This window comes from Schistocerca gregaria, chromosome X, assembly GCF_023897955.1.
Source record: "Schistocerca gregaria isolate iqSchGreg1 chromosome X, iqSchGreg1.2, whole genome shotgun sequence".
Classification (NCBI taxonomy): domain Eukaryota; kingdom Metazoa; phylum Arthropoda; class Insecta; order Orthoptera; family Acrididae; genus Schistocerca; species Schistocerca gregaria.
In genome coordinates this window covers 570,201,486-570,226,322 of record NC_064931.1, presented here as the reverse complement: position 1 = coordinate 570,226,322, position 24,837 = coordinate 570,201,486, and the positions used below count along the sequence as shown (strand labels likewise).

The window sequence follows — 24,837 nt, the reverse complement described above, 5'->3', positions numbered from 1 at the left end:
GCTCCCCTCGTCCATTCTTACAGTGTTCCACAAATTCTTCCAAAAGTGTTTCTGACTGCCATTAAGAGGAGAAGTGATTAATCAAAGTGTCTAAAATTCCAACTTTCTTCTTGATCACCTAGTACTTTTGCCATATAAATGAGGGAATGTTTTAATGTCATAATTTAGATATGATAGATTCTACACTGATTTTACATTCTGTGTCTGCAGAAATCCAAGAAAATGCCTTAACTTTACACAGCACAACATTCCAAACAGTGAAAGTGTGTTTCTGTCAACACGTCAATAAAAATATGCACTACCTGTGGCGATGCGAAAAAATGAAAATGCATACGGAGGGCAGATATTGTAATATTAACTCAGCGAAGAGTGGAAATATTATAAGTAGGACATTACATAGTTAAAGGCAATGGCCTTGCCGCAGTGGATACACCGGTTCCCGTCAGATCACCGAAATAAAGCGCTGTCGGGCGTGGCCGGATCTTGGATGGGTGACCATCCGGGCTGCCACGCGATGTTGCCATTTTTCGTGGTGCACTCAGCCTCGCGATGCCAATTGAGGAGTTACTCGACCAAATAGTAGCGGCTCCGGTCCAAGAAAACCATCGTAACGACCGGGAGAGCGGTGTGCTGACCCCCTATCCGCATCCTCAGCTGAGGATGACACGGCGGTCGGATGGTTCCGATGAGCCACTTGTGGCCTGAAGACAGAGTGCTTTTTTTTATTACATAGTTACAATTGCCTTCCAGTACATTCATATTTCGCTTTTTTGTGATAGCGTAAATCACTTAAGTGAATTTGGGATTGGTTTCTTAAATGAAAAGTGGTCACTTTATTGCTCCAGTTTTGTCCCACTGGGACAACGCACAGTCTCGCTCAGTCACGAGGAAGATGAGTGCTTAACGCCCTGTCGACGACGGGGTTATTTGAAACGGTCTCACAGTAGACGGGACGCCAATCACAGACGTACAAGTTAAAGGTCAATTACGAATGGTATAATCTCTTGAGGTTCTTGCAGATATCTTCGTATTTCTGCTCAACTCTCAGGCCTTTTAGCGATCTGACAAGCCGTGGTTAGTGGTCCAGTTGGTGCAAGGCTTACAGCGACGCGTGGGAGGGCATGCGAAGCTCAGCAAATTTGCACTCTCTATAGGAATCGTGTAGTCATGCTTTTTCAGCAGCAAATGCTCACGGGCGCGAATTGCACAAGGAACAGCGAGAGATGTGAAATGAAATCCAAAGTTTTGTCCTCTACAACCAATTACAATTCCCTTTTAAATATCATTAGGAATCCAACATACGGCAGATTGGGCAGTTAAATTTCAGATTAAATCTCCATAAATACGAGACTCGATTGGCGTTCGCTGCTACACGTTTTCTAGCACGTAACGAGATTTTGTCTTCAGACAGTCCATTGTGTATATGAAAAACACCACAATACGTCTTAGTTTGGCTTCCATGTAAATTATAAGTCCACCTGTAATCTGTCAGGTGATCCAACTGATAAGCTGGTAAGGAGTAAGACAATGCCAGTTATTAGTAGAATACAGTAACAACCTTGATGTTGTCAGCTTGCTACTTTTAACAGCAGTCCATGTGCCACTACTGCTCTGATCGGCACTTAGCCGTAAGGATCAACTCACACCCAACAGCCTGGCAATTTACGAAATCGAGAGAAAGCTTAAGCCAAGATAACTGGACTCTCCGCTTCTCGAATGAAATACGCAGCCACCGATTCCGCACTTGAGCCGTTATCTGAAACAGCTGGGACGTTATCTGCTAATGTTCTAGTCACTTCGACCGCTGGCGTTCAAACAGCACGATAGTGATTGCTCCATCTGTTCGTCGCGTTTCCGACGATCCACTAACAACAAATTAATTCTTACATATGCAGTCAATATTAATCGACAAAAAGACGTGTTTTCATTAACAATGAAATATTCTGTGTTTTGTAACAAGATCTCGAATACTTAACCTTCAACTCAACTAGAAAATGAATTTTTCATGTATAGGGTTGTTCTAAAAGTCCCAGTACCTTCCCCCTGATTGTGCTCGAAGTTTTTTTTCGGGTGGCATTGATTTGTTAAAAGAATGGCCGATGTACTTCAAAATGGTTCAAATGGCTCTGAGCACTATGGGACTTAACATCTATGGTCATCAGTCCCCTAGAACTTAGAACTACTTAAACCAAAGGATATCACACAGCACCCAGTCATCACGAGGCAGAGAAAATCCCTGACCACGCCGGGAATCGAACCCGGGAACCCGGGCGTGGGAAGCGAGAACGCTACCGCACAACCACGAGCTGCGGACGCCGATGTACTTCTTTACACTCTGGAGGGGTGCTAGTCCACATGTGGCTGGCTCCTCAATTCTTACAACCTGTGGTCGTTTGTATCTCTCGAGGAAAGTTGCTATGCCAGCAGGAAATGAAGGAATCTTCGCTCTTTCCCCTAGCTGAAGCTTCATAAGGGAAAATGCTGTCTTTCAAGAAATCCTTCTCCTTTTTTATTTACCTCATTTGCATGGTATGCGACTGTGTCAACTCCTCCCATTGTTGCATTGTAATGCAGAACTATCTCTGCTTAACTGCAGCATCGTCAACAGTGCCAAAATTGTGCATAGTTGAAACTAGTAATGCTTCGTTTTTTTCAGCACGTACGAAACTAACGTCATATATTTTTGGAAATCTAACGGAGAGGAATGGACAACCCTACCTTTCTCATGCAAAAAGTCTTGTGGGATCCCGCGTTTGTTTTTCTCAATGTTCTGATGCATGTTAGCCGTTTTTTTCAATAAGGAGGTGGCTGAGGACTTGCTGGTGTACCGGTTACCCATTGAAACGTTTCTTCCAGAGCCTTCAATGTGAGTTAACAAGCCTTCCTACAACATCACAGAGAGAACTGAGTGCGTCGTGTGGTCCCGTGTGTGGTGTCCCACAATACGCTTCAGTGTCACTTGTGAAGAATGTTTTAGGAACTGCTAAAACAAAAATCTTTGTCCCGTATTTCGCCGGTTTGCTAGGAATATACAGAACAAAAGAACAGCGACCCCGGAAAGCTTGCAATTTTTCTTCTTCTGTCGCAAAATTGGCTGCATTGTAATTGTTCTTGCAGTTCACCACAAACTCATCTAAAATTTGCCGTACTGCAGCAAGTTTACCAGTTACTCTTCCTTCTTGTCTTCCTCTGGCAACATTTTTAGGCCCAGGAAATATATTTGCAACAGTCTTTCTTTTCGTTTTTGTGCTCAAATTACCACATTTTTTCAATTTAATTCTTTCCAGTAAAAATATCACGAGTGGGCACTGGCTCTTCATGGTCATCATCTGAATCGTGTTCTTGGTTGGTTGATTTGGGGCATGGGACCAAACTGCGAGGTCTTCAGTCCCATCGGATTAGGGAAGGATGGGGAAGGAAATCGGTTGTGCCCTTTCAAAGAAGCCATCCTGGCTATTGCCTGATGCTATTTAGGGAAATTACGGAAAACCTAAATCAGGATGGCCGTCGTTCTCCCGAAAGCGAGTTCACTGTGCTAACCACTGCGCCACTTCGCTCGGTAAGCGTGTTACTGTTCAGAATCTGAATCGTGGTTACTTTGTGTGATAAGTTCCACTTCTTCCAACAGAATCGTCATCATTTTCGTTGTCTGTGTGTATGTGAATTCCTAAGGGACCAAACTGCTAAGGTCATCGGTCCTTAGACTTACACACTACTTAAACTAACTTATGCTAACAACAACACACACACCCATGCCCGAGGGAGGACTCGAACCTCCGGCGGGAGGGATTTCGTTGTCTGCTACGGTACTGACACCTGGATCCTCACTGCGTTGCCATTCAAGCTCGTTGTCGGTCAGCTTTGATCTCGCCCTACGCAGAGTGGCATGAACCCATTTGTTTACGAATTGTATTTTGTTGTGCATAAAAGGTGACAAAATAAAACTGAAGGAGATATTACCCACATGACCGGGCGCCCGATGTACTTTGAACGCTAAGATGACACACTAGCTGTTTATTTTGTATTACTGCTGCCCAATTGGACCATAACACAACTTATCATTCTGTTAGCTGAAACAATAATGAAGGAATAGGTACGGGCTCGCAATTGCAGAACAACAATGGAGCGGTACAAGACAATGTTATTGGGGCTAGAACACTTCATACACTGTCGCACCCACTCATACGTTAACAGCCACAGTATCATATGCGCGAGGCAATGGGAAACCACCACATTATCTTTCCTTATTACACCCAGTTATCTGTTAGAAACGTCTTGATGGCTTCCCCATGGGTAAAATATTCCGGAAGTGAATGAATCCCCCATTTAGATATATGAGCGCGACTACTAGACAGAAGCTATCAGACAAGAATAGAACTCTAATTAAGATGATACGTAAAAGTAGAACATCTACAGCTAAGCAGGTAGATACTTTAGAAATCAGAGAGAGTTGATGTCCAGAGCAGGAGATCTATGAAATAGCGATCATGGGACTTTTCATAATGGGTCAGAAAAGAGAAGCGCAAAGTATGGATTGTAACGAATACGAAAACTGGTAACAGAGTAAGGTACTGCCCGCAGCAAACAGAAAGAACACTGATGATGACACTGAGTGGACAGCCACCATATACTGTAATATAACAACTACGCATGTCAACCAGAGATGCAGATGGCTCTGAAATATAAGAAGTGTATGATGATCTTATTGAACTCATGATAATTTAATCAAAATGCGAGACTGAAATACAGTACTCCGTGTAGGTAAGGAACAGAAAATAGCGGGACAGGTCAGTCTCAAAAAGCGAAACGAGAAGAGACGACTTAGAAGAATTCTGTGCTAGACACGAGTTATACGTTGCGTATACACTTTTCGAGAATCCTTTGTGAAGGAAGTACATATAGAAGATACTCAGCGATCAAATAAGACACAAGATTGACTATATATCGGTAAAGTAGAGGTTCATAATTCAATTTAACGACTGCAAGAGTTATCCACGTGCTGCCGTTAATAGAGACCACAACTTAGTACTAATGAAATGCCTGTTGAAATGTAAGAAGTACCTGTAATATTGGGACTTAGACAAGATACTTAAACACTCTTGGAAGAACACGTGACAAAAGGAAACAACACTTCTGCTGTGGAAATCTTATGCAACTGCCTTAAAAGAAATGTAAATGCAAAAGAAAAAGTACTACGACTGAAAAAGGGAGAAATAAGATAGCAATTGGTAACAGACGAGATACCACAATTAATATAGAAACGACGAAGATGTAGATAAGTTATAAGTGAACAGCAGCAATGTAGTTCATTCAAGAATGAAATTACTCGGAAGTCCAGAGAAACTAAAGAAGAATAGGTGGAAGAAAGTTGCCGTGAGAGAGACGCGAGACGGAAATAAGATGGTGTACACGGACTAATAGTCCTTCCAGGGAGCACAGAACAAGGTGCACAGTGATTAGAGATGGAAAAGCTAATTAGGCAATGGACGTAGAAACTAAAGTGAGAAGATCGAACATTATGGGGAGAAACTATAGAGTTGCCCAAAAGAAATCGGCCCAATTGAAAACGAGGAGACGGTGTAAGATGATGATAGGGCAGATTCAGTATTTATTGCTGCATATCAAAAAACTATGCACAGCCTCGGAAGACACACCCAGGAGCAGGAGCGTCCAGCAGCTGTAGAGTCAACAGTTTGTGTTAGGACACAGTGTTTAGTTTATTCCAACGCCTTTATTTCCTAATGAAACTTCTGACAAGAAGTGAATATTAACTGAGTTTTTATGTGATAGACTAGTGTTTATTTACATTTAGAACAATGGTATTTATTTGCTGCAGCAGGTTCTGCGAAAGTGAAGTCTATATTGACAAATAGCTGTTGATACATCTGTTGTCAGCAGAGAAATTTAATTCTGTGTCAAGAGCTTTCTGATCTCTCGATCTTACGCTGTTGTGAGAACCGTACAGATCAGATTTTAGAGATCGTTTTTTCTTATTGTTTATATTTTGTAACGCTACACCCCGGTAATTCTTTTGCGGAGGTCTACTTGTTCTATCCTAGCTAGTCCAGACTGAAACTTACTGGAAGATTAAAACGGTGTGCCGGATCGAGACTCGAACTCGGGACCTTTGCCAAGCGCACTACCAACTGAGCTACCCAAGCACGACTCAAGCCCCGTGTTTGGGTAGATCAGTTGGTAGAACGGTTGCCCGCGAAAGGCAAAGGTCCCGAGTTCGAGTCTCGATCCGGCACACAGTTTTAATCTGCCAGTAAGTTTCATATCAGCGCACACTCCGCTGCAGAGTGAAAAATCTCATTCTAGTCCAGACTGTTTTGTCAGTACTTTTTTATTTCATACAGGTTTTTTTTTTTTTCAATGTACGGTGTGGATAGGGTATGTGCTTGTTGCGTGGGCACACGAAGGGAAGGGCTTTTGGAAGCTGCATAGGCAACGGTCAGCAGACTACTGGCTACTGCTCAGAGCTGCGGCGACATCGAGGCATCGGAGCCAAGACCTCCGACACCTTCGGTGCCGTTGAATCACCTGTTGATACAGCTGTCGCTGCGCCTTCCGACACGCAACTCGAGACTGGTCTGTCTTGACTCCAGAGTGAGTGGTGGGTAGGCGTGTGTTTGGGTAGTAAGGCAGTGGGAACAGGCCTCGCCGCTGGCTCCTTAAGCCTTGGCAAGAGGTCAATTAAATGCTACCCAGTCTTGATAATACTTCTCAGCTAGCACGGAACGCCAGCTGTTGGACCAGTGGCCGATTTTCCTACCCAATTAGGACAAGTGCAGGGGACTGGTATGATCGTCATATGGAGCTCCAGCGTTAGGCAAGTAATAGAGTCCCTCAGGGAAATAGCAGGCAGGTCAGAAAAGAGTACCAGCGTGCACTTGCTGTGTGTTTGCTGGGAGATCTCGTCAGAGATGTGGTGGAGGCCTTGCCGGAGGATATCGAGCGCAGTGAGTGCAGCCGGCTGCAAATCGAGGCTCATGTCGGGCAAATGACGCCTGCCACTTGGGTTCTAAGGTCATCCTCAGGCGGATGGATGGTATGGTGAAGACAGCTAACATCACAGACGGGGTGCAAGCAAATCTCGCTATCTGTAGCATCGTAGCCAGGATGGATCGCGGTCCTCTGGTATGGAGCAGAATGGGAGGTATAAGCCAGAGTCTCAGACGATTCTGCGGTGGTATCGGATGCGAACGTCGGCTGTCGAGCGCAGAGTTTCAGGGTTCCACATATTCGGTCAGGCATGCAGTACACTCAGGAAGCATCTATTAGGGTAGCGGAGTACATATGGCGGGCTTTCTTTGTCAGGTTAGAGGAACGCTCCCTTGGGTTCAAAGATGGTGTACCTGCCAAAATCGAATATACATCTGCCACACTATCCTCAAAGTATGCTCATCTACTCAGATGGGAAGTAGAAAAGGTTCCATGATGCCCTGGTAAGGTGCCAGAATTAGTCTCGCTTATTGAAGGTTATAATGCCCAGATAGTATTATGAACAGAAATCTGGCTGAAAGCGGAAGTGAATAGCAACTAAATGCTGAGTTCAAATGGCTCTGAGCACTATGGGACTTAACATCTGTGGTCATCAGTCCCCTAGAACTAAGAACTACTTAAACCTAACTGTTAGCAGCTCTTGGTCGTGCGGTAGCGTTCTCGCTTCCCGCGCCCGTGTTCCCGGGTTCGATTCCCGGCGGGGTTGGGGATTTTCTCTGCCTCGTGATGGTTGGGTGTTGTATGATGTCCTTAGGTTAGTTAGGTTTAAGTAGTTCTAAGTTCTAAGGGACTGATGACCATAGATGTTAAGTTCCATAGTGCTCAGAGCCATTTGAACCATTTAAACCTAACTGACGTAAGGACATCACACACATCCATGCCCGAGGCAGGATTCGAACCTGCGACCGTAGCGGTCACGCGGTTCCAGACTGAAGCGCCTAGAACCGCACGGCCACACCGGCCGGCTAAATGCTGAGTTCATTTTGGAATATTTATCGTAAGGGTAGGTTAGTCACGAATGGTGGTGGGGTATTTATTGCAGTAAAGAATTAGATAACATCTAGCAAGGTTATCACGGATTCCGAATGTGAATTAACGTGGTGAAGTTAAGAGTCAAATATGAGTCAAAAATGATAATTGCATGCTCTTAAAAACCGCCTGCGTTAGGAATTGTAGTAGAAGGGCGCTTCAGAGAGAAATTACAGAATTTCGTGAATAGATTTCCTGATCATGCTATTGTTAAAAAGGGTGACTTCAACTTTCCAGCTATGAACCGATACGGACTGAGAGAATCATGCTAGCCGGTCGCGGTGGTCTAGCGGTTCAGGCGCTCAGTCCGGAACCGCGCGACTGCTACGGTCGCAGGTTCGAATCCTGCCTCGGGCATGGATGTGTGTGATGTCCTTAGGTTAGTTAGGTTTCAGTAGTTCTAAGCTCTAGGGGACTGATGACCACAGATGTTAAGTCCCATAGTGCTCAGAGCCATTTGAACCATGTGAAGAACCATGCTATCAAAACTGGTACCAGGGGCAGGGATTCATGTAACATTATTCCGAATGTCTTTTCTGAGAATTTCTTCCAGTAGATAAACAGAGAACCAACTCATGAAGGTAACGTCTTCGATATCCTAGCAACAAACACACCTAAACTTCTCGAATCAGGTAACGTAGATGAGGGTCAGTGATTTTAAGGTTGTGATGGTATTTGTGACTACGGCTATTACAAGGGATGTTGAGAAAGGTAGGAAAATATTTTTGCTCAGCAGGAGTGACAGGATACAAATTGCAAATTATCTGTGTAGTCAGCATCAAATATTCAGTGTTAAGGACGAAGATGTAGGGCACAAATAGAAAAAAATTAAAAAGCATTGTTCAATAAATATGTTCCGAGCAAGGTCTTAATAGATGGGAGAGACCCACTATGGTTTAATAGCTGTGTAGGAAAAAACTGCTGGATGAACAATGCGAACCTCATCACTTGTCCAAGAGAAGTTAAAAACTACAAACAAAAGCTGAACGAACAGAAAATGAACGTAAGGAGAGCAATGAGAGCAGCGTTCACTGACTGAAAGTAAAATTTGTCAGCCGACCTGATTAAAAACCCTAAAAGGTTTTGGTTTTATGAAAAACCAATAAGAGGTTCGAAATCATCTGTACAGTCACTTAGGGAAAACAATAATAGCGAAATGAAAAATGACAGTGAGAAGGCCGCAATGCTGAATTCTGTTTTCTGAAATTGCGTCGCCGCAAAAAATCGTAATAAAATCCCTCATTTCAATGTTCGTACGAACTTCGAAATAGCAGATACTGAAATAACTGATAGCGGAATTCAGAAAAAAACTACAGTCGCTTTGTAGTGGAAAGGCATCACGACCAGATGAGATACCTGTAACATTCTAGAGAGATTATGTGAGAGAATCAGCTCCCCTTCCAGTAGAAGTTTATTGTAGTCGTACACGTAAATGTAGGCCTATATTGTTGACGTCAATCTATTGTAGAATTATGGAACATGTTTTATTCTTATGTATTATGACACTTTTGGAGAACTAAAACCTCCTCTATAAAAATCAATACAGATACCAGAAACAGGAATCGAACATTATCTGTATCCAGAAAGGCCCGTACAAAACTTGCAACATGCGGTCGTGCATTATCCTGCTGAAATGTAGGGTTTCGCAGTGATCGAATGAAGAGTAGAGCCACGGGTCGTAACACATCTGAAATGTAATGTCCACTGTTCAAAGTGCCGTTAATGCGAACAATAGGTGACCGAGACGTGTAACCAATGACACCCCATACCATCATGCCGGGAGATACGCAAGTATGGCGATGACGAGCAAACGCTTCCAATGTGGGTTCACCGCGATGTCGCCGAACACGGATGCGACCATCATGATGCTGTAAACAGAACCTGGATTCATCCGAAAAAATTACGTTTTGCCATTCGTGCACCCGGGTTCGTCGTTGAGCACAGCATCGCAGGCGCTCCTGTCTGTGATGCAGCGTCGACGGTAACCGCAGCCATGGTCTCCGGACTGATGGTCCATGCTGCTGCAAACGTAGTCGAACTGTTCGTGCAGATGGTTGTTGTCTTGCAAGCGTCCCCATCTGTTGACTCATGAATCGAGAAGTGGCTGCACGATCCGTTACAGCCATGCAGATAAGATGCCTGTCATCTCGACTGCTAGTGATACGAGGCCGCTGGGATCCAGCACGGCGTTCCGTATTACCCTCCTGAACCCACCGATTCCATATTCTGCTAACAGTCATTGGATCTCGACCAACGCGAGCAGCAATGTCGCGATATGATAAATCGCAATCGCGATAGGCTACAATCCGACCTTTATCAAAGTCGGAAACGTGATGGTACGCATTTCTCCTCCTTACACGAGGCATCACAACAACGTGTCACCAGGCAACGCCGGTCAACTGGTGTTTGTGTATGAGAAATCGGTTGGAAACTTTCCTCATGTCAGCACGTTGTAGGTGTCGCCACCGGCGCCAACCTTGTGTGCCTGCTCTGAAAAGCTAATCAGTTGGATATCACAGCATCTTCTTCGTGTCGGTTAAATTTCGCGTCTGTAGCACGTCATCTTCGTGGTGTAGCCTTTTTAATGGCCAGTAGTGTATTTTTAAATTGAAATTCTACGTGCCGTTTCGACAGAGCGCTACCATGTTAGTGTACTGCAATATTGTTTTTACCGATATGTATTAACAGGAACACTGAAACACAAGGAATAACCGGTACTACAGCAGCGACTGAGCAGCACGCTGCCACATGGAGGTAGCAGGTAGCACGGGACAGGGCGATGCCGATGCTGCTGGAGTACTCGGTATTCATCGTGTATTACTGGTCCTGTTAATAAATATCGGTAAAAAGAATATCACACTAGACTAATTTTAGACCGCTCTGTCAAATGGGCACGTAAAATTCCACTTTAAAAATTTTGTTTGTGACAGGTAACAAAGGAACGCTTTCCGTCGACGCTGGACGTCGCATGAAAGACGTTATGCGTAATATTTGTTGGAGCTGACTCCAGTTACACGTTCCAAAAACCAAATTGCAAATATCTGCCGATAAACCAGAGAAAATGCGCCTGACGACTATCAGGAGTGACACCCTGTACAAAGCGCGTCGGGAGAACGCGGTAAACAGTGCAATCGTAGTCGCAATGCGGAAACGAAGCGATTTATCTGACGTCCTAAAGGGCATGATCAAAAAAATGGCTCTGCGCACTATGGGACTTAACATCTATGGTCATCAGTCCCCTAGAACTTAGACCTACTTCAACCTAACTAACCTAAGGACATCATACAACACCCAACCATCACGAGGCAGAGAAAATCCCTGACCCCGCCGGGAATCGAACCCGGGAACCTGGGCGTGGGAAGCGAGGACGCTACCGCACGACCACGAGATGCGGGCGGCATGATCATTGGCTTTCGGGCCGAGGGTGGAGGCATTTCAGAAACGGCTAATTTTGTAAACTGTTCGCGTGCTGCCGTGGTTAAAGTAAACCGTACATGGAAAAATGACCATAGAAAAAATGGTTCAAATGGCTCTGAGCACTATGGGACTTAACAGCTGAGGTCATCAGTCCCCTAGAACTTAGAACTACTTAAACCTAACTAGCCTAAGGACATAACGCACATCCATGCCCGAGGCAGGATTCGAACCTGCGACCGTAGCGGCCGCTCGGTTCCAGACTGAAGCGCCTAGAGCCGCTCGGCCACACCGGCCGGCGACGCCATAGAAAGCCGGCGCCGAAGCAACTGTGGTGCAGCACAGGCAGTAGATGACAGGGATGAACGACAGTCGCGGAGTGTGTAGGGGAGAACAGACGTGCAACTGTTGAGCGACTGACCACCCAGAAGAACCAAGGGGCTAGCAACGGTGTCTCCTCAACGACAGTTCAGCGAACGTTGTTGCGTATGGACCTCCGCAGCAGACGCCTGGTACATTCACCCCTGTTGACTGATGTTCATCGGCGACGAAGGCTGGAATTTGCACGCCAGTATCGCAGCTTGACGTCCACCTGAGGGCCGACAGGGGCCTTTCCGGATAAATCACGTTTTATGCTTCATTGGACAGACGGCTGTTGGCTTGTTCGGTGTGAAATACCTGAAAGCAAACACACTGCCAACAAGGCGGAGCGTAATGGTTTGGGAATATTTTCGTGGCATTCCCTGACTGAATCAACACAAGTATACATCTATCCTTGGGGACTATTTCCACCCCTGCATACAGTTCGTTTTTCCTCGGCGCACGGCTTCTGTCAGCAGGGCAATGCTCGAACAGCTCGCATTGGTGCGAGGTTCGAAGAGCACCAGGACGAGTTTACCGTACTTCGTTGGCCCGGATTTAAACCCATTCGAGAATCTGTGGGACCACCTCCATTGGGCTGTTCGTGCCATGGATCCTCAACCGAGAAACCTAGCGCAGCTGGCCATGGCAGTGGACTCGGCATGGTTCCACATCACTGTCGGTACCTTCCAGAACATTACTGACAATTCCTGCACGTCTTGCGCTGCAAAGGAGGCAATTCAGGCTTTTGACAGGTGGTCACATTAATGCGACTGGACAGTATAAATGGATCGAGTCCTAGCTGCCGGCAGGTGTGGCGGAGCGGTTCTAAGCGCTTCAGTCTGGAACCGCGCGTCCGCTGCTGTCGCAGGTTCGAATCCTGCCTCGGGCATGGATGTGTGTGATGTCCTTAGGTTCGTTAGGTTTACGTAGTTCTAAGTTCTAGGGGACTGATGACCTCAGATGTTAAATCCCATAGTGCTCAGAGCCATTTGCACCATTTTTTTAGTTCTAGCTGATGGCTACAATACACACACTGAAAACGAAGTAATGGTGCTCGGGAGCACAAGTTCGGATTGGGAGACGGCCGTGCCCTTTGAAACAAACCATCTTGGCAATCACATTTGTGGAAATCTGAACCACCGTCCTTGGGAATATGAGCCTTACCCTGCGTCACCACACTCGGAATGGACTAATCTAGGACGGGTTGAAGACGCCCAGTAATAAATCAAAAAGGATAAAAATGCCTAACAAAGAACATAATGCATTGAAGATAGGTTGGTTGAGCACATCATGTCGTGAGTCATTGATGAAGGCAGTTGAAGAGATAGTAAAGGGAAAGAATAGCTGGAACAGGCGTGAATGCCCCTCTCCTGCACTCATAACAAATCTCTCTCTGCATGGTGTACCTTCAGATCAACAAGGGTTTCGGTAACACCATTCCTGAAGAGAATGGCTTGCTCTCTTCACATAGCGAATTTTGGAGCAGACAGGGACAATCACATCGGTAAAGTTTGTATTCACTGTTTTCCAAAAAGCTAAAAATACGCCATCTCACTGAAATGACAGCGAAAGCACTATCACACAGGCCACTCTCTCAGATATATGATTGAATGAAAACCTATGGAACCTCTAATCGCCAATAAAAGGAAATAACTTTTACGGAGAACCTTACGAAAACCTGCAAAATTCCAAGCACGAGTGTTAATTTGTAAGTATTAGGTTGGTGCATAAGTTCGTAGCGTTTTTGTTTTGCATGCTGGTATTCTCGTTGCTATCGGTTTATTGTCGATTGCAATTTATAATTCACTGTTACTGTTTCTGTGTACATTTTGTCATTTGGAGATCGCGAATGAAGCTGTGGACGCTAGAAAATGTAATGTCAAGTGGGGAAATCGGAACATTGTGACATATTCCTCAGTTTGAGTTCAATAGAGGGGCGACAGCAGCGGAAGCAGCCAGAAACATGTGTGCCTGTATGCGGATAAAGCCATTGGACAGAGCGTGGCAGGAAAACGGTTTGCTCGTTTTCAGGAGGATCGTCTTGACATTAGTGACTCCACGTTCAGGAAGACCTTCGGGGTTTGTTCAAGGTCGATTAAACACATTAATCTGCAATGATCCACGTCACCGTACTCGAGAACTGAAAGATGTGACGAACTGTGATCATTCCACCATCGCGTGACATTTGCATGCGACGGGGAAGGTTCAAAAATCGGGTGCATGGATACCGCGTGCTGTAAGCCAAAATCACAAAAACCAGCACGTGACCATTTGTGCATCTCTGCTTGCTCGTCATCACCTGGCTCATGAACAACACCGACCATTCCTATCCTGTATCGTTACTGGTAACGATAAATGGTATCTTCATGCTAATATAAGAAAAAGAAAGGAGTGGTTGAGCCCAAACAATGCAGCGACTCCCCGCACAAAGATCTAAGTGGATCCACAACAGGTAATGTTATGCATCTGGTGGAACGGCGACGCTGTGATGTACTACGAATCGCTTCCCCGAGGTGTAACCATCACTGTTGACATTTATTATCAACAACTGAGACGTCTTGCAGACTCAATACAAGAACAACGACTAGTGAGACTGCGTCATGTGAAGCTACTCCATAAAGGCCCGCCAGCAGTCTGCTACAGTGACAAAAAGCACTTCACAGCAGTTGGGTTAGGAAGTCATTCCGCACCCAACCTCTTCAGATGATCTTGCACCCTCAGATTTTCCGCTCTCTACTCAATAACCTTCAAGAAACTACCTTTCCAGATGACAATGCACTCCGAAATGGCTCGACGAGTTCTTCGACTTAAAACAACGTGATTTCTACAGTCGCGGAATCGAAAAGTACCTCAGCGTTCAACAGGAGCGAAGTAGCCTAAAAAGGAAATGTTTGTGTACAGCGTCTCTTACAAAGAGAGAGAGAGAGAATAAGCTTAGTTTGACAAGGATAGGAAACAACAAGAACATCGACCTTTTTACAGGAGTCATACAGGTAATGGTCTTAAATGATTTAGGAAAATGGAAGACAGCAGTTTGTTTTGTTCATTCTTTCGAATAGAGAAGTACAGTTTGCACCATTTTCAATACAGATACTGTATAATGTAACATTTAGTTTAGACACTAAGAAAGAAGGGGGCTCATTAGTTGCTTAAAATATACATTACTAAAGACATGGCACTTTGATAAGTGAAAGATATCGCGAAGGATTATCTTTTTCGCTTACATCGCAGATAACAGCAACACATGAAAGCGAAAATGATTACAGAACTGATTACATTACAGAACAAAGAAACGCTGTCCTGTATTACACATTTTTTTTCATAATCTGCTGTAGAAACTGTAATGACCCAAAAATATCGAGATGACTAAGGGCGGAAGATGTGAGTGGGCTCAGCGCTTATCATCTATCTACAATGGTGTCCAAAATTAAAGCAACAAACGAAAATTTTACAAGGCTGCGTTTATTTTGCCACAAAACAGTATGAACAGGTGATAGTAAATTAGAAACAATGTAATGAACGCAGAACGTCAACAACTGCAACATGCATAACGGTAGATAAAAACGTTCTTCTTTCCTTCCAACTTAACTGATTTGCATACACGTTCTGACACCTAGTTAATGTGCACGGTGTGGGGTGTGACCACCTCTGCTAACAATACAGGCCTGGCAACGAAAGGGGAAACGTCTTGGAGAATGGTTGGTGAATGCTGACGTGATGCAGCCCGTCTGCCTGGTGCATACCAGACATACTCTATAGGATTCAAATCTAGAGAACGAGCAGGCCACGCCACGCATCCAGTATCTTCCGTTTCCAAGAAACGTCAACCACCCGTGCTCTGTGAGGTCAAGCATCATCGTCCATCAGAACAAAGTCTGGTCGCAGAGTACCTCGCAACAACAGCACATGAGACCCCAAGAACTCGTCACGATATCTGACAGCAATTAAACCTTGCCGATTCAACCATAAAATTTTATGAAGAGGACAGTCCAAGTGGTATGTTGACGACTCCACTCGAAGACAGGTCGCAGGTACACATACAGCAGATCCCCGACAATAAAGGCCACTCTGCCGAATCCTTTTGTACGCAGTCCATGTCCAGTGCTGCGAGACCAGATGCCAGTTGCCATGCAGTACTAAGGCGGTATCATCGCGCCCTTATAGCCAAATAACAGTCCTCTGTTTTTGGTGTCACACGTGGTCGCTCCTGTACTGGTCTTCGGGAAACAGTTTCGGTATCTATAAACTGTCGCCACATCTGAGGAATAACAGAACGATTCTCATTAAGCCATCGGGCCATATCAGTTGGCGAATTTTCTGCTTCCATTCTTCCTATAGTCCTCGACCGCAGAGAGTCTGCTAGGCCTCTTCTGTGTGCCAGGTGGCACCGTATGTGACTGTGAACACAGCGATTGTGGATATGAGACTATCCGGCAAACAATACCCCTTTTGATAGGTGCCTTGGTCTCATCGTTCGCGTGGTTGTTCGTTGACCGAAATGCCATCTTCCCTGCTATACACCATCGTACGGACATATAATGACAGTTTGTATGATTATGTCGTGAATTAGGGACAGGACGGGGAAATAGCGGTATGTTGCTTTGATTTTGGGCGCCAATGTAGATTCACTGTATTTAGTTGAAACACCGGAATATTATGATTAATACATTAATATTCACTGCTGGTAAGTCTTATTTCCAGACATTATCTTTTTCGTCAGTGAAATGGGGAACATGAGAGGGGAAAAACTATTTCAAGGTGCGAAAATTGGATTTACGATCAGGAAAGTACGAACACGGACTGCCACCGCTTCACGATAACAAATGAGTTTCCGTAAAGTAGTTTCGTGACTGCTGAATGAACTCATCTTCCCTTGAATTCTGACGACCAGTGAACAATGAGTCTTTTCTCAAATGTCATGTTTACTTGCAACGGAGCATGCTGAATCACTTGCAGTGAGCGATATTCTGATGCAGGAGTTTGATTACAAATTCAATGCAACGTCCACTGTATGCAATCTGAGAGATGTCTGTTGTAAGTAATCCATTCTTAACAGTATCACTAAGTAAGCGCCGCATGAATAAACCAAAGTGCTCGCTTCTGAAGACCAAACAAGTAATTTCTTAGAAGCAAGCGCAGTATAAGTTTTTTGTTTAGATTTCTTTGAAACTTTTGAATAATTTCATTAGATGATGTTGTGACGAAACGATGGGAAACAAATACAAACTAATGAGAAGACTTTTCTTAAAATTTGACTTTAAATTACATTTCAACCTCTTCATATTGCCAAATTGTTCATTAATATGAATCGGGTTGACCTTGTAATTTGCAAATGCATAACAATTTAAAGGTTTATATGTTCAATTATTTGACGATACAGTGGGTTTATTCTTCTTCTTCTGGAATGGAGGAGGAAGATAAAGAATAAGAGGAATGAGAAGAAGAAATAAACATTATTCGTTTTTAAAAATGAAGACGATTAAGACGGTTGTTCTCTTAAGCAAGCTAGACTGTAAAATTATTACAATAAGAGTGATTTACACAAAGAATTACAACTTTAAGAAACACTTCACAGTTTGTGGATAAAGTAATTTGAGGGCGCGAGTACGAAACAACGGTATTGGCTTTGCCTTTGGGAAGACGAGTGGTTCAAAAGCGGTTATACCATCCATTCGACGAAGCCAAATACTGCAATCGACAAAACAGACCTAGAAGTTGTTCACTGTTTCATCCGATTTTAGTCCAATAACGCCTGCCAAATCACGTCTCAACTATTAGCAAAACAATATAAAACTAACTAGAAACGGGCTTCCCGCACCAAAGCTACAACCAGATTGTAGCATCTGTAAGAAAATTTGGGCACCTAGGATTATCTAACGGCGTTAGTATAAGGTAATTCAAGTGACAGTTCCAGCAAATACGGTTGGTACAAATTATGAGGAGCAAAAAATGGTTTCTCCTGTCTCCTCGTAGAGCAATAGCTGTGTAGACGGGGAGGAATCTTTGGCAGAAGAAACCTTTCTGACATTCGTGTGAAATGATACTGGGAAACCATACAAACCGTAAGTCAGCACGTTGATTTGAACTTGGCCTTTCCAGAGGGTGTAATATGTACTTCCTCAGAGTGCCTCCTCGCTCAGTAAACAAGATGATCCCTGGGTAACTTTGTTCGTGGTGTACGCAGTTGTCTAAGACCTTCCTCGAGCACAAAAAAAATCCCAAAAAATATTTCTGTACTTTAGATTCGGTACCGTGCGTCAAATGCTGTCCCTTGTACGCGCAACTCTACAATGGGGGAACAGACACGTGCACAGCTAAACTATGAAAGTAACTTTCGCATGACGTGTCACTGTCAAGTAACCATAACTCGACGAAACTTGGACCGTACATCTAAAGAACTGTTGCAGTACAGTACATAAAGTAACTGTAAGAAATACGCAATGAAGTGAACGAAATGAAACTTTTACTGTAAGACAATAATTCCTCTAAAGTCACCACGATTCATGATGGTTCTTAATAGGGTGTGTGAACACCACAGACTGCAATGCATGCTCTACAATATGTTCCCATGCAGGTCACAAGGATGCTAAGGAGTAGTTGTTGTAGGGCGTTCCATTCCTCCACCAACACGGCTGGGGACTGCTGTATAGCCGTTGGCGCATGTCGAAGTGCTGTAATATGTCTCCCCACCGCATCCTACACGTGCTCGAAGTAATTTAAGTCGGGAAAACGGTCAGGCCAGATCATTCGCCGAAAATCCTCGTTCCAAGAACGGCTCCACCCGCGCAGTTCGATGCGGTCACGCATTGTCACCCATAAAAACATAGTACGAGGCGTGTTTTTTAAGTAAGTACAGTTTTGCCACACCGCGGCCGCAGCGCTGCCGTTGGCGTTCTGCGCATGCGCCCTGGGTACCTACATCTGTTGTCAACGCACTGACGCCATTACAGTCTGATTCTTCCTTGTTTACGTTGTGTACTGAGTGTTTAAGATGCCTCTGATAATCGTGAGTTCCGCCGACTGTGAAGAACGAGCTGTTATGAGATTTCTTAGTGCTAAAGGCCTAAAAGCGATCGATATTCATCGTGAGATCTGTGCAGTTTACGGAGAAAACATTATGAGTGATGGAATAGTAAGAAAGTGGGTGAGAGCATTTAAAGATGGCCGCACAAATGTGCATGATGAACAATGGAATGGGCGTCCTTCGGTCGTTAATGAAATCTTGGTGCAGGAATTGGCCAATAAGGTGAGCGAAAACAGACGCTTTACGATTTCCTCCTTGCGGGATGACTTTCCTAATGTTTCTCGTAGTGTTTTGTATGGCAATGTGACCGAGCACTTGAATTACCGAAAATGTTGACAAATGTGCACAAAACCAAATGTTTAGACAGTGCAATGACTTTCCTTTGCAGTACCACAAAGACGGCGATGATTTCTTAAGCCAAATTGTTACGGGCGATGAAACATGGGTGGCCTACGTCACACCAGAATCAAAGCAACAGTCCATGGAATGGCGGCATTCAGATTCACCCAGAAAAGCGGAGTTTAAGCAAACAATTTCTGCCCGGAAAATCATGTGCACAGTTTTTTGGGACAGAAAAGGAGTATTGCTTGTGTAATTTCTGCCTCGTAATGAGACAATCAGTGGAGCAGCTTACTGTAATACATTGCACAATCTGGGCCGTTCTATTCAGAACAAAAGACGTGGCATGTTAAGCGAGGGCATCGTTTTGCTGCAAGACAATGCCCGTCTGCATGTGGCGAATCAGACCAAAGATCTCATCACATCTTTTCGATGGGAAACCCTGGATCGTCCTCCGTACAGCCCCGATCTTGCGCCCAGTGACTACCATCTGTTCCTGCACTTGAAGGAACACCTGAGCGGTCAGCGTCTTCAAGACGATGATGAAGCCAAATCAGTGGTGATGCAGTGGTTAACAAGTCAAGTGGCAGACTTCTATGAGGAGGGTATTAAAAACTGGTACTAGATTAAGGTACAGGCTTTCATGTAAAAATAAACGTATTGAGATATCTTAGCACATCTTTTTTTTTTAAATTTCAGAACGGTACTTACTTAAAAAACACGCCTCATATAATGCACCCTTGAAAAGACGCGAATGGGAGGACAGTTCACAGTAACGATGATTGTTGAGTGAACCGTGTTCAAAGATTTGGAAGTAAGTATGCCCATGAAACATTACGCCTCCCCACACCATAACACCTGGACCACCAAAACGATCATGCTCGATGGAGTACCTGGTTATCACCTCTCGTCATGTAAAGGTACGTACTGCACCCAGAAAAGAGTTGCATCACGTCCACAGGCACCAACGACCATCCAACAGTTGTCAAGCGTGCTGGTGGAGGAATGGAACGTCCTGCCACAAGAACTCCTTACCAACCTTGATGCCAGAATGGGAGCACGTTGCAGATCATCCATTTCCATCCTTGGTAATCAAATACCCTATTAAAAACCAAGTCCCGTCTTTTGTAATCTCCAGGGGACCATCATAAATCGGGGTTACATCAGTGCAGTTGTTGTCTTTGAATAAAAGTGTCATTTCCGTTCGTCTCATTACGTATCTCCTTCAATGATCTCCTGTAGTATACTGTAGCAGTTCTTTCAATATGTGGTCTAAGATTGATTGAGATATGTTATTTGGAAGTGACACATCATGCGAAAGTTATTTTCATTCTTAAGCTTTGTTTGTTGAAGTAAAGCTGCATGAAGTTCCCAAACGGATCAGAAACACTTAGGAATTTGGGAAACAGTATTTCTGTTCATTAAGTTTCACTGTTACCACTTCTTTCCCTGCCTACATAAGTTTCTCGAGGTGAGAGAATTTTGAGAAACCTGGAATTTGGCGATGGCAACGGACCAATGGTTTGCTTATCATAAATGTTCACCAAAGACGTGTTACACCCGACGTCGTTTAGAAAATATATAGCGTAGTTTTGCTTGGTTTTGTTAGATATGTGGCCTGCATAGAACGTAAGGCTTATTGCAGCTCCTTCAATGGAACACGGTATTCGCAGCAGTTGTCGCCCATTCAGAAGTGAAAATCAGGTATTCAGATTTCTAACAAAACCACATTAAATGAAAACGGACACGTGTCAGCTTAATAAACAGAAGCAGTTCTTTATACAACTGCAAATATAATCTAGAAAGAGCGAGTGGAACCGCATTACAATGAAAACATCCGAGAGAAATTCTAACACACGTTCACAAATGGTATAGGCATTCGACGTGTCCGTAAAACAGACTCAGAGACAAAGATGAAGACAACTTCCAAGACTACAACAAGAGGAAAAGTCATCAATTTCTCTGTCGTTATGCCTGCAAAAGGCAGAAATCATTGAAACTGGTTTCTAAAAAGTTAAGTACCGGTACTTCTCTTACTTGAACAAATACTACTCATGATGCAGTCGCAGCACACTTGAATAAATAATTTCTTATCCTCAAGATGTAATATCAAGTCCCTATTATAGTTATTTGAATTTCTGAAACGACAATTCGTATCCTGAAAATCGTGAAAAGTTTACAAGTATACTGAGCGCTTTAGCCCATAAACATGTTGTCCTTGAACTTTTAAAGGGCTCAAGGTTAATTACGGAAGAGGTGTCTTGTTGTTGAGCCAAGTGATGGATCTTAAGAAAACATCACCATACTGGTATCTGTTATCGTGCGCGACATGACATCCTCTACGAAACTTGTATAAATAAATTAACAATGCTTGATGATTTTAGTTCTGTGCATAGCTCATCAATTCGTCCAAAGACGTCGGCATGAAGTCTTTTCTATACAGCAGATATTCAGTAAATAGCGATTTTAGTGGTCAGCAATACGATATTAATGACACAGGAATCACTTCAAACGTGTCGAGGCAACATATTATCTATATTCATTAGTGAAACAGTATCAGCTGTCGCGAAGCCTACAGATGATACGACAACTGAGCCCTGAATATTCACCAAATGAAAACTGGGGGCTGTCAGAAGTCAGAAACAGGGCCGTATGTCACAGCCTTAAGGAATGGCCAGTGATTAATTTAATACCACGATGACTTTGTGAAAATACAGAAGAAAATGGATTGTGAGGTACATTTTGGTGAATGTACCTTGTCGATTGCTTCTTTGTTTATAATGGTACAATGTTATTTTTGAAACTTCCATCTTCTTCGTGACAAATAAAAAATCAATGTGATGTCAAAAGGGTTTCACTTTTTTTGTTAAACAGTCATCACTGACCACGAAACGGATGTATGTATATACTGAACAACTCTATTCAAATATATGGTTTGACCTACATTTATATTTAACTGGTAAGTCTTCAGTAAAAACAAAAAATAAATCTACGAAGTGCTAACAATGTTTTAAAAGTAGACGACATCGGCAAAATGAAGTTATTCGAGTTTAATGAAAATATGTTTCCGCCAGACCTTAGTTGTAAATATATTTTTCCATCGAAACATAATATTATTTCAGGCCATCGATGCTGTTTTTACAACAAAACCAGAACGCGTCTACTTAATACGTTACACAGTAAAAGGACAGTCTAAAAATAACTTTACAGTGTGTTTTACACTAAATAATGTTACGAGAAGCAAGTTGCTGGGGTGCCGTTTGAAATTTAAATCTCGTATGTTTGGATAAGTGGAATAAACGATGGGTATCCGGAGACAAATCCGTTATTCGAGTGTTAAATCAAGAAGGAAGAAATAACGCAGCAGTATCCAGCTACTTTCTTCTTATTCTAATAATCAGCAGTTACGCTATATTTGTGAACTGAGTCTCTCTCTCTGTTATCTATTATTACATCTGTGAAAGTGTAAACATCACAACAGAACGTAATTCCAGAGGGCTAGGCTTTCGACTCAAACTTTTACGCTTATAAAATTAAATTAAGAATATAGGCAACTATTTTGAGATATGGTTGAACCATTTATCGCTCTATCCATATCGGTGTTTTAGTAGACGTAGGACATTATTGCTAGGGAATCTGAGTTTTTTCCTTCCATTTACAAACATTAAACTATCAAGTCACGTCACCCTATCTCTTCACTGGGTTTTCGATTCATTTTACAAATCCAGTCATTGCCATAGTCGCTGGTGAAGTCTTTATCGCTGCAACTCAGTGTTGTAGCCTACTTAGAGTTAAGTACAAGGGCCAGCAAACCTAAACACCTGTGTACAGCCATTTGCATTTGTTTTTAATGATGTAATAATATCCTTGTTGCAAATTTCGTTAATGTGAAAGCCTTAGATTTCAGACACGTCACAAGGACACTGAAGTGCAAGAAGAATGAAGCCATTACGGAAACAAACGAATGTTTGTCATCTAACTATGAAGTACCAAACTTGCGAAGATATGTGTCTTAATTCAGATACAGAATAATGCGTAATAAACTGATAAACTGTAATTCTCTTTTGTAGACAAAAATTAATTTGACAGAAGAAATGATTTTTCCTCTACTACCTTGATCCATAATGGATGGATGATACTGTTTCTCCAATTTCGTATTTTCGTAACGGAAGGCGCTTAACTTCTTACAAGTTAGTGTAGGTGAAGCTGTTTACGCGGGCAGGGAAGGAAGAGAATACGACACACAAAAACCGGTTCGCGACGTACCACGTTGCTGCGGCTCTCCTTGACGGTCAAGATTAAATAAATTAGCTGACTGCTAGTTCTCATATCCTAAGCTGCGCTGCGCAGCCTACAAATTTTCAGATATCTTACCCAACCACACAACTTAAACATCAGATTTCAGTTCAACTTAGCGAGCAAGATAGGGCTGTGGTTAGCACACTGGACTCGCATTCTGGAGGACTACGGTTCCAAACCGTATCTGGCGATCAAGATTTAGGCTTTCCGAGGTTTCTCTGAATCGTCCCTGGTAAATCCCCGAATGGTCTCTTTGAAAGATCACGGTCGATATCCTTCCCCATCCCTTGCACACCATCTCTAACGACCTCGATATCGACGAGACGCTAAACCCCTAATATTCCTCCATCTCTTCCTTCCGTTTTTCCTTCCTTCTGCTCGCCTGATGACAGTGTTAGCAAGTTAATTATAGGCGTGTTTCGACGATACCGTTCAGATACCTCGTTACGATGAATACCTCGTTACGATGAAAGACGCACTACCTCAGTCGCATAAGTTTACAGTGTTTACATGGCTACGTGTGCATAAGTGTGTGTGTGTCCTATATACAGATATTAAATTTAAGTATACCACAAAAATTCTTGTTAATACAAGAAGATGAGAAACAAAAATGATTTCAGCTTTTTTAAAAGGTTATTTTTTATTGTCTACTAGCTCACTTCTCTTAGAGAGGCGCTCATAAGTCTTATGGTTGCATGAAAATGAAAAAAATGCACGTAAATGCGGATGAGTAGGAAGATCAAACCTGTAATGTTCGGATACAGCATTACTAGTGTCCAGCTCGACACAGTCAAGTCGTTTAAATATCTGGGCGTAACGTTGCAAAGCGATGAGAGGTGGAACGAGCAAGTGAGACCTGTTGTAGGGAAGGCATATGGTCGACTTCGCTTTATTGGGAGAATATTAGGAAAGAGTTGTTCACCTGTAAAGGAGGCCGCGTATAGGACGCTGGTGCAACCTATTCTTGAGTACTGCTCCAGTGTTTGAGATCTGTACCTGGTCGGATTGAAGGAATACGTCGAAGCAATTCAAAGGCTAGCTGCTAGGTTTGTTACCGGTAAGTTCTAACAACACGCAAGTGTTACCGAGATGCTTCGGGAACTCAAATAAGACTCCCTGGAGGGAAGAGGACGTCCTTTTCGAGAAACACTACTGAGAAAATTTAGAGAACCGGCATTTGAAGCTGACTGCCACACGATTCTACTGTCGTCAACATACATCACGCATAAGGAGCACGAAAATAAGATACGAGAAATTAGGGTTCGTACGGAGGCGTATAGATGTTCAAACGTGTGTGAACTCCTAAAGGACCAAACTGCTGAGGTCATCGGTCCTTAGACTTACGCACTACGTAAACTATCTTA

The 24,837-nt window shown here is 43.5% G+C and overlaps 1 protein-coding gene and 1 pseudogene across 1 annotated transcript in view; one reads left to right on the top strand and one right to left on the bottom strand.

The window, feature by feature from the left end:
• LOC126297593 (kelch-like ECH-associated protein 1B) overlaps window positions 1-24,837 on the bottom strand; it is a 425,725-nt gene that overhangs the window by 35,921 nt on the left and 364,967 nt on the right. The gene's annotated exons all lie outside the window — the stretch shown is intronic.
• On the top strand, window positions 406-523 carry LOC126300131 (5S ribosomal RNA; annotated as a pseudogene).